The sequence below is a fragment of the Alosa pseudoharengus genome, unplaced genomic scaffold, assembly GCF_046254945.1.
Source record: "Alosa pseudoharengus isolate Yale_2024_CS ecotype anadromous, Long Island Sound unplaced genomic scaffold, YU_APseudo_1.1 YU_APseudo_1.1_scf_10, whole genome shotgun sequence".
NCBI classification, from domain to species: domain Eukaryota; kingdom Metazoa; phylum Chordata; class Actinopteri; order Clupeiformes; family Clupeidae; genus Alosa; species Alosa pseudoharengus.
Genome location: NW_027468565.1, coordinates 36,178,150 through 36,189,567, shown reverse-complemented (window position 1 = coordinate 36,189,567; position 11,418 = coordinate 36,178,150). Strand labels below are relative to the sequence as shown.

Here is an 11,418-nt window from a genome sequence, read left to right as displayed (position 1 = left end):
CATGAAAATTCTTTTATGCTCAAAGTGACTAGCACATTAGCCGCTTTGGGGACAAATCCGTCTCGGGTCCTAGCCATATATTCATAACAAGGAATTGGTCGTTCTGTCACCTGCTCTGGGCGTCCAGGGCTCTTGATTTATCATTTACTCTTATATATAAGGTTTGCGGAATAACCTTGCGCCCGTAGGGTATAGATGAGTGACGGATTAGGCTGCGCCAATGCCTGATACCATGCCTAGTGCATTGAGTGCCATGAAGCATGGGGTTTTACTTAACCTCGTGTGCAAAAAGTGACTGGTTGAAATATATGAGGTTTCAGGTCACTTTGGGGACGTATCCGTTTCGGGTCCCAGCCATTTGTTTCAGTCAATAAATGGGGAGATTTCACAACTCGTTCTTAACGAGCAATTGGCCTTTCTGTCACTTGATCTGGGCGTTCGGGGTTTGCTTACCAATGTTATTACTTACTCACATAAGGGCAGTGATGCCGACACATTCTTATTAGTTCTTACATAAGGTTTAAGGTTTCATGTTTAACATTAGGTTTTTAATAATAGACACTATTCCCCTGTAACTTGCTCATGTGCATCTAGCCTGAGGTGTCGCGACGATATATAAGGGGTCATGACACACTCCTGTGTTTAAATACTGCTTATGCTGCATAGTGAGGCTGATTTAGCCTCAAAGGGGGGAATATGTGGTGATTTTATCTAGACATAATAATAATACTTGTGTGTGTGTGTGCTGGTTTATTGGAAAACATTCCATTTACTATAAAGGTGTTGTTTGTGCAACTGTTATGCAACATTTACTGGAAGTCATGAGACTGAGCTGTCAAAGGCTAAGAGTGAAAGTAAAAACAGGGCCTGGGAAAGAAAGGTGCTTACCAGAAGGGCATAAATAGAAAGGACTAGCAGAAGAGGAGATGCAGGGACCTTCCAGGGAGGGGAAGTGAAACCAAAATTGGGATGACACATAGAACCAAATCAAAACATACCCTGCCTGGCAACAGATTACACATAGAACTTGATCACATGTATTCTGCCTAGCAACACACATTTTTTAATGTTTATATGAGAAGGAGTTTCCACCAATATCTCAAGTCCCAAAACGTTCTGATTGGCTAGAAGGGGCCTGGTGACGCTCCTGATGATAGGAACGCCTCTCAGGCCCCTGAGAGCATAAAAGAGAGAGCTCAGGCACATTCAGATCAGATCTCATCGGGGTAGCAGCTGCAACTCATCACTCTCTTGCCTGACGGTTCAGTCCTGACATTGTTTGGATTGTATCATCACTGCAATACGGTGAATAAAGGATCAACAGTCTTCAGCATTTCTCGTCTTGGTGTTCTCCTTCGGGTCTTTGACATCAGAGTGCTAGTTGGATTGGAGGTTTCGGGAAGTGGATAATTTCCACGACAGGTGCTTTAAAATTCATAGAATTCATAGAATCCCATGGCAGAGGAATAATAAGACAAGAGACTAACACAATAGGTGCCTCTCAGCTTCGCTGCTTGGCCCCTAATAACAATGCAATTTTTAAAGCATTTATTGATAATAAGAATACCATGAGAGTGTACTGGGATGCTGTAACAGGACAGGTGCATGATGGGTACTTCCTGCATGTCCACTCCATATGTTGGTCAATCTGTCTGTGTGTGTGTGTGTGTGTGTGTGCATCTTTTTCATCCTCTCCTCCTCTTTCTGTATCTCCATCTCTCTCATCTTTACTTTCTCTCTCAATTTCTCCATTCTCTCCATCTCTCTTTCTCTCCTCTTCCATCTGTTTCTCTTTCCTCTGCTCCAGCTCCATCAGCAGGGCTTGTTCTCTCTTTTTCTCTTGATGCCTCCTCTCTGCCTCCAGAATCATCTCCTCAAATCCTCTCCATCCAGGGGTCATTTGAGTCCATCTCGCTCTCTGTGTCAATCTCGTTTTGACATCTTGTTGGCCATAATATCTTCAGCTGCTTTCTGTAGCTCTTCTCTTTATTTTCTCGATTTCTCCTCTTCTGCTATTTTTTTCTTTTTTCCTTCTTCTTTAGCTTTTCCTTTCATCTCATTCATCTTTCTTTCCTCCTTTCTCACATTATCTTCAATCGCTCCTCCTCTCCTCGTTCTTTACCTCCATCTCTCTCCTCTTCACCTCCTCTCTCAATCTCTCCAATCTTTCTTCATCTCTATTTCTCTCCTCTTCCATCATCCTGTTCTTTCTCTTTGTCTTAATGATGCCTTCTCTCTGCCTCCAAAATCATTTCCTTCTCCTCCTTGTCCATCCAGAGGTCATCTGAGTCTCGCTCTCTGTGTCAAAGTCCTTTTAGGCAAGTCCCACTCGGCGGCCATATTGCAATGTTTTTTGGGCATTTATCGGGCATCTATTTCGGCAGAAATGTGTGTGCGCAATAGCAGGTATGGACCCTTTCAATCTGACCCGGTTGAAACCAATGCAGATACTTTGAAAGGAATGTTCTACAAAAAATTTATGTACAGTAAAACTTGTCTTTTTTACTATATTTTTGTGTCTCCCCAAGTTACCATTAGCTCAATACATTTTTATATAGATCTACGAATACATACACAACCCCCCCCCCCACACACACACACACACACACACACACACTTTTCTTTGGAAAAAACAAAGTAATTTGAGTCATTTTTGTCAAATCACTATTTTTGGTTTCAATATTGCTTGCATTTTTACTGCTTGCATTTTTACTGTTTATTTCAACTTCTCTCTGTAGATACCGTAACTTTCACTCTTGTATGGAAATACATGAAGCCTATGAAAGACAGAAGAGCGTTAGGTTTTGAGCAACAGTGTGTACATGATGTATCCAAAATGTAATTTTGTAATGTGAGGCGAATGTTTGCTTTAAAGATGTGTTTATGACATTTTGAATGTTGTGTGTCATTTTGCTGGAGATTTGAGGCATTTTGCATTTTGCGTGAGCAACTGTGGGTTTTGTGTGTGGAGTTTTGAAAAATAGACACAGAGTTTTGAAAACGTGTGTAAACAGTTGTAAAAAAACTGTAACTCTTCACACCTTTGTAAAAATGGTGTTTTCGTATCAAACAGTAAACACAAGCCATCACAATAATAAGCACACAATGTGCCAGCTACACACTGATGGTATGAATAAAAACACATCTGGCTTTTGCTTTCTCTGTGCACAAAGTAGACTACTGTACTGTATGTCAGTTTGAGGTCATACTTTTGTCATAGTTCTGTAAACATACAGGGATCCAAACTTCAAGTATTGGTGTTTTTTTACACACATCAAAACAAACACAAGTCTGTTTTTCTAAGTAAAAACACAAAAATAGCAATTTCACTGAGGGAAAAAAATCAGTCTACTGTACATCGTGTTGTCTCTCAAAATTTCGTCTACATCACAAGGCACCGGGGAAAACATATTCTGGAATGCTGTATCCAGGCTTGACATGACAATATCCCCACATGTAGACTGATTTTTTTTGCCTGCAAAAGGGCTATTTCTTTCTCTTCTTCTCCTTCCTCTTCCCCCTCCTCGTCCTCCTCTTGCTCCTCCTTGTCCTCTTCCTCTAACTTCACCTCCTTGTCCTCTTCCTCTCACTTCACCTCCTTGTCCTCCTCCTCTAACTTCACCTCCTTGTCCTCCTCCTCTAACTTCACCTCCTTGTCCTCTTCCTCTAACTTCACCTCCTTGTCCTCTTCCTCTAACTTCACCTCCTTGTCCTCCTCCTCTAACTTCACCTCCTTGTCCTCTTCCTCTAACTTCACCTCCTTGTCCTTGTCATCCTCTCCCTCTCGCTTCTTCACCTCTGTGTCCTCTTCCTCCTCCTCTTCCTCCTACTTCTTCACCTCCATATCCTATTCTTCAGCCTCCTCTAATTCTTACTCTTCTCACTCTTCCTGCTCCCTCCATTGTACCCATTGTACATTACCTGTGGCCAACCTGGTCTCACGGGAATCCGTGAAATAGCCACGGACGCTTAACTCAAAATCCGTGGTGGGCCCACGGAATCACTGAAATTTCCGTGAAACTCACACGGATTTCGATTCAATGCAAGTTAATGACACTCATATCCCGTGGCTATTTCACGGATCCCCGTTTAAACAACTGAGTGCAGATTTCGCTCAACGGACGTTGTTATCTTATTGGGAAACACACTTTTGATACATTCAGTTCGATTTTTATTGCCTTTTTTAGTGTCTGTGTAATGTTAGCCTGTCAGGCGTTGCATTCCATCCCTGTTTCAACAACTGAGTGCAGATTTCGCTCAACGGAAGTTACATTTCCGTGAAACACACACGGATTTCGTTCCAATGCAAGTTAATGACAATATATTCCGTGGCTATTTCACGGATCCCCGTTTAACAACTGAGTGCAGATTTCGCTCAACGGATGTTGTTATCTTATTGGGAAACACACTTTTGATACATTCAGTTCGATTTTTATGTAATGTTAGCCTGTCAGGCGTTGCATTCCATCCCTGTTTCAACAACTGAGTGCAGATTTCGCTCAACGGAAGTTGACATTTCCGTGAAACACACACGGATTTCGTTCCAATGCAAGTTAATGACAATATATTCCGTGGCCCACACACGGATCCCCCGTTTCAACAACTGAGTACAGATTTCGGTCAACTGACTTTTATAACTTTGGGATACATGGATATTGAATAATTACAGTCGTTTCAGGACTGCATATTTGCCGTTGGCTTAAATGATGCCCTCATTTAAGTGGGATATTTAATAAAAACGTTCTCACTTCTCATTTCAGCGAGGCATAGTAACCGTTGCTAGGTAAACAAAGCCCATGTCAGAAGCGTATCCCCAGAGAATGTCAACTTAAAAAGAATAGCTTACTGATAGCACTAGTTCTTTCGTCTCAATACTGATTATGAAGTTGTTATAAATGTAATACACTACTGCAGAAATGTTTATATTGCTTAAGGTGGAAATAAAGTTCTTTGGCAAAGAGATGCATTCTGGGAAGTGATGTGTTTAAATGTAATGGCTACATATACCCAAGTTTCTTTCATTCGGAGATTTATGCTCATTATTTTACAAATTTGAGCAAGGATATAAAATATTAAGACTGTACTTTTTCATTGCTATTGATATTTTGGCGCAATTTTGTGCATCGCGTCACTGTGTGCGACGATCCCAGAAACCATTGCCTGGGCGAGATTCCGAGCGGTAAGTACAAGGGTCTAATAAGCAAGAGAAATGCATAGGCATTTAACATGTCTAAAATTGAGTTTTGGCCAAAACAATTATGTCCTCCTATTTGTTTATTTCGAACTCCACTGTAAGAGCTGTATTTGAAAGAGACTGACATAATACAATTCTTTGTTGCATCAAAATAAAATGCAACGTACTTAGCCAGAGCCTCTGCTAGCTAGATAGATTAGCTAATTCGGAACTCTGCTGTTGGTTTATTAACATTGATTTGGACGTGTACTTTTGGCATCGCCAGCTATGTGGCACAATTTGCATATATGTGTAACACGCTTCCACCTAATTTCTGCGCCAGCAAAATTTTGTGTTCAGGGCTCAACATTAACTTTCTGAAGTAGCAGCTACTTGCCAACTGGGCAACCAGACATGGGCTTTTGGATGCCACATTAGCAGCTAGCTAAGCCAAATGGTTTCATCCTGTATAGTGCATGCTACTACTTGAAGTTAAAGCGTTTATAAGTCTGGCAAGGCTAAGTTTATACAAGTACCCAGCGAGCCACAGACACACAGACGATTGTTGCTTTATATATTATGATAGATAGATGGTGCAGATCAGCAGGGGTTGTTTTTTTTTTGGGGGGGGGGGGGGGGGGGGGTAGGCAAAAGTAGTAGTAGTAGGCGCCAAGTGGATATGATATCTTATGTGTATGCAATGTACGCATGTGCTTCAATCATTCTTGTGTAGAATATAACATGAATGGTTACTGAGCAATTTGATGGTCAGGCGATTAGAGTCAAGGAGATTCTATTCTTGTAGAACATGTAACTAGTAATCATATCATATCTATCATTTTTGCTAATAATGTAGAGATAAAATATCATTCTAATAATGTTTTTTGTCTTTGTTACAGATAATTTACGAGATACATGCTTGTCTCTCTCTCTCTCTCTCTCTCACACACACACACACAGACACACACACTCAACCTTTTTTATTCTCATATAGTAAGTATTCCAAGATTTTTATTTTCACAAATTTGAAAGACACTAAATTGTTACTTTATTATTGTTAACCTGAAGAGCATCGGATTCTGTTAAATATCCAATTGGCATTGGGGGAACACCGAATCATCAATCCACGTTTAATGTAGGAACAGCAAATCGCATAGTGTTATACTAGATACCCTGAGTTGGTCCCAAATATCAGTCTTGAAATAGATGAAATCTTGTTTATTACAGGATTGCCTTTATTACAACTGAGTTGAAAGACTGAACATGTTGTTTAATGGTTCAATCTCTCTAAACAACTGAGGAATTTGTATTTTTAAACAATAGCAATTCTAATTACCGGTATGCTTTTCTTGTTGATTTTTTGCAGCCTGTCATGGGAGGGTTAAAAAAAAAAATGCCCTGCATGTCTTGCATCCATTTTTAATGGGTGCAAAATATGCCCAGTATGCACGGCACCACAGCCACAGAAGCTGAGGCAAAAAAAACAACTAGAAAGCTTCAATGAAAAAAAGGAAACCTGGGAGGCCAATACCAAAAAGAATCAACTGACCTCCCATCTGATGGATGATGCTATTATTCTGGTAAGTCATTTGTGCTACATTCAGTGTCGGTGCTCCGCACAAGCAGAACATGCACTGCGCGTGGGGCACCAAGTGCCTGGGGGGCACCAAAAAAATATAGCTCGTAGAAAATCATCATGCCGCAAATCCTCAAATTGTGGCGGGTCTTTTATTTAGGCTACTTAGGTTGTGCAAACCACAGGCCTTTATTCGAGGCAGGCATTTATTTCTTATAAGGCTTCTGTTGAATAATTTTATGTAAAGCCTGTGCTAACAGTTCTCCTGCCCGCTACCGCATCTGTGTGAGCGCGTCCCTACTGGATATTGTGGCCTGTTCACACGTTATGTCTCTTCCTTGCAAACTTGACTAGCTAAACCATTAATGAAAGCAAAGCAACCAGTTACATCTTCATAAAATATCAATTTGCCAGGCATGCCTTCATGGACAACAGGCCTAAGGTATTTTTTCCTGCGTTTTATGGTGAGACACATTTGGAGTGGCATGGTATCAAAAGCAGAAGATTCTCGGTCTAGTTTGGATTTATGCCTAATTAACTTTTGGATTGTTTGATTATATTGCTCAATGTTGGAACTCATGGCCAATATCAAATATGATTGGTATTTTATGCTTCAATGTTCAGTTTAAATTTAGTTCAAACTGTGTCAGGTTTTCCATCCGCTGTTTATTTGCGGGCCAATAGCCACTTCATTCATTTTTTGCACATTAACCTTACTGTGTGTAGCCAAGCCTTATGCCATACCCAAGTAGCCTAAATCAAGGTCATTTTTAATTATGCATGATTTATTTTGTTATTGAATTCGTAGGCTGGGATTCCTCTCAGCAACAATTATGTTTAAAGGTAGCCTACTGCTTTAGCCTTCAGAAGGGGCAGGCAGCCAGGCTACTGACAGAGCGACGTTGGAGACCCATAGTAGATTTACGACTTTTCATTGCCAACAGTAGGCCTATTAAACCAACCAACAATATAAAGTATCCAAAATAGTGGGGGCACCAGAGTGGCACCATGCATTTGTGCTTTGGGCACCCAAATGGCTAGCACAGGCCCTGGTTACATTACCATAGTACTAATGTTAGGTTAAAGGTTGTATCAGTGATGATGAGCGATTTGTAAAGACAAAACACTTTTATAATGTTCAGCTAATATTTTCTCATGGTCGGCTAGCTCTCCTGTCATTCTAGGCGCTGAAAAAGACTCTGGTATTTTTACGCAGCCCATGCACCACAAACCGCGGAGTCTACCGGACATTAACATTGTGGTTGGTAGTACACCACTAACAATAACCAAGCATTGCATGGATTTTTAAAAAATGAATACTGGTGGTAAGGTTGAGTTATCTCTTGTGTGTCTTGTTTGGTCCTCAGACAAAATATAAAATGAGTTATATATCGGACAAAAACGTCTGCTAAGAAATTTGAACATAAACAATAACAAAAACACAGGCAATATCCGCCAGGATCACTGATACAACCTTTAAGAATGAAGTGTCAAAATGAGTAATACCTCTACTATGCTCCTGTAGTGACACGTTCATACATGAATCATGCACACATGCAAATAGACATGCACACCAAACCCACGCACATATTTTCACACCTTTCCCACATACACTCTCAACAAGTACATTCTCAATTAGTACATTCTCAACTAGTGCATTCCCGTAGCATCTGCTAGCCCGTAGCGTGTTGTAATTTATATGTATGTTGCTTTGGATAAAAGCGTCTGCTAAATACATAAACGTAAACATATATCACTGGCACAATTTATAAATGTTTTTTTAAAGTAACAGGGGTTTTTTTTTTTTCAGATTGAGAAGCTCAATGCTGTGGGCTGGAGTCCCGTCCTCCTTCTTGAATACCCAAAGAGAAACCCACAAATGCTTCTCCCTCAGGGCCTGAGGTTAAGTGGGGGGGAAAGTAAATGCCTCAATAACATTAAGGACATTTTCACCTTAATGGTTAAAGGTGATTCCACATTTTCTATACATTATAACGTCTCTATACAACCCCAATTCTGAAAAAATGTGGGACACTGAAAATTAGATGACATCAAATAACAAAATGTACAGAAAAATATCATGACATCACTCCTACATTTCACATTTGACCTTATTGTACATTGTGTATTGTTTGTGTTGCTTGTATTCTTTCAGGAAAGAAAGCGCTGACCGATCCAAACAATTTGCCGGGTCAATGAGAGGAGGCCATCTTCATGTCAGAAAATGTGGCTTTCCACCAAGTGTAGATTAGCAATGGTAATTGCGTTAGGGAAGAAAGTCAGTTGCGGAGAATGTAAGATACAGGCCCTAATCTGTACACTGTATGATGAATTATATGATATGCTTGTTATTTGTGTTCTGTATGTATGTTAACATTTTGATTAACATACTACTATTTGCTTATGTCAAACAGTTTCTAGAAAAGGAAGTGAAGAACGAGTGCCCCCACAACAGCCCTATGTACAAGCAGCAGTACAGAAGAGTACTAAAAAAGAGAAAGACAAAGGTTATTTCCATACACAAAATTGCAAATAAAACAATGGATGATGTAACAGTACTTTTTGATCACTTTTAAAAATGTATAATGGCACTGCGGAATAATTGAAATCAGTGATCAGTAACTGTCAGTATCAGTAATCGTACCAGATAATGCGTTTGTTCATCTTTGTGTTTATGTTCAAAATCCCGAACAAGACACGCCAGAGATAACTCACCCCTATATTATATATAAATATAATATAAAGTATTCTCTGAAAAATATTCACGGCATGTTTTAGTATTGTTAGAGATGCTACCAACCCCAGAATGTTTGTCTGCAGTTACTCTATGTTCCAGTTTATGGGACTGTGTAAATTGACCAGGATGTTTTACAGCTCGTATAGGGAATGTAAAGTGAGTGGACCATGAGGAGATATTAACTGAACATCATAAAAAGTGTTACGTGTCTACAAAACGCTGATAGTCACTGATGTGAAGTGTTAAAATTTGAATGTTAAGTTGAGTGCAATGTTATCTTTTTAAGCAAGACACTATTTTTCTATGTCTTTGTTTGCCTGCCACAGGGGAAGATGGAGATCTTAATAGATTGGGTGCCTTCCAAAATGTGGTGAGTTGGTTATCTTTTACACCAGATACTCACAATTACACAAAGGGAAATTACGTTGTTCCAGCAGCCATACATATACTGTAGGACATGTAAATGTACCAGATTTGGTTATTATAGTCTATGCTATAATTTAGTTATATACCGGTACTGCAGGCTACATGTAAACATATATACCGTAAATCAGTTTATATTGTAACACTCCTGTGTACCTGATGTTTTAGATGGATAGAAAGATACTTTATTGATCCCCAAGGGGAAATTCAAGTATGAACAGTAGGCCCAAGGGGAAATTCAAGTATGAACAGTAGGGTTTTATGGCAATTGGTAGTAGAGTGTTGTCTGGGGTGAGTGTGAGCTATAAACAATTTTTTATTCATTTGCACTCTGAACTTGTAAATGTACTAACCTGAGATGTTGATAATGTAACTTTTGTCAATTCAGAATGTCAGGGCCCAGTTTTTTTTATTTCCATACTGTGGAGTATTCAGATATTTTATTAGTTGTAACACTATTATGACATTGGTTAATCTAAACATCCCTCCACTAGAATATCTAATCAAACTGGAATACAGGTTACAGTCTTTTTCAGTAACCATCTTCCCCCTTTTTTCTCAGCGGGAAAACCTGTCTGCCAACCTGGGAGCCTGCAAGATAAAGATCTACACACACACACACACACACTCACTCACTCACTCACTCACTCACTCACTCACTCAACAGTCAACAAATGTTTTAGCTGAGTGTTGTTCTTTTGTATTTTTTTATATAATATAAGTTAATAAAGACTACTACTGAAATAACATCAAAATGTTGAACCTTCATCCTTGAACCTATCATAGCATGATATTGTTAAAGCTGAATTGTTTGCAGGGGAGGGGTGTTGGCACAAAGAGATTTGAACACACTTTATTGCATCTCAAACTAGATCCACACCTGGTAAAGTTAACATAATAAAATATTGACAAATCAACCCATATTTTGCCTTGATGACATTAGTTATCCCGCAACACCAGACACATGTAAAGCTTTGACCATTGTGTAAATGATGCACATGCCTTTCCAACTATTGTCCATTATTCAAATTATTACTGGATACTGTACCAGGTTATGATCTATGAAGTCAATATTACTCTGAAGTACTAGGTCCTTACTACCTCCTGCTCCCATTCAAACAGTTGCCATATTGAATAGGAAGTATCACACATGTTTTACCACCCTGTTTTCTCAACAAAGAATCACCGTGTTGTGTGTTGTTAGCTTGTCTCCCACTACTTCTTGTTGGCAGTTGTTAGGACAAACTGGCAGAAGAACTTTCATTCACTAAACATTTAAAAGTGCCACAGAGTAATTACTGCTTTTGATATTTGTTTTAAGTCATTGCTATTGTAGTATACTTGCTGTTGTTTTTGACTGTGGTCTAGAGGGTCCAGGTGCCTTGTGGCATGGGAGCTCCTGTTACTTCTTACATCAGTAAGTGCATCGATGATGTGACACACACAAAGACCCGGCTAACTGGAAGACATGACAGGAGAAAACATTACAGACTACTGTATGTGCAACTT

At 39.6% G+C, this 11,418-nt stretch overlaps 1 long non-coding RNA gene across 3 annotated transcripts; it reads left to right on the top strand.

Moving 5' to 3' along the window:
* The first annotated feature begins 5,827 nt into the window (after positions 1-5,827).
* Positions 5,828-10,648, top strand: LOC143141126 (uncharacterized). 3 transcript variants are annotated; one of them, XR_012990742.1, is made up of 7 exons: positions 5,828-6,166; positions 6,540-6,753; positions 8,560-8,716; positions 8,905-9,043; positions 9,164-9,256; positions 9,813-9,856; positions 10,472-10,648. It is a non-coding gene; the product is annotated as an uncharacterized LOC143141126 (long non-coding RNA). The 3 variants fall into 3 exon arrangements; XR_012990740.1 differs by having other exon boundaries at positions 5,828-6,753; positions 10,472-10,647; XR_012990743.1 differs by having other exon boundaries at positions 5,828-6,753; positions 8,905-9,006; positions 10,472-10,645.
* The last annotated feature ends 770 nt before the right edge of the window (positions 10,649-11,418 follow it).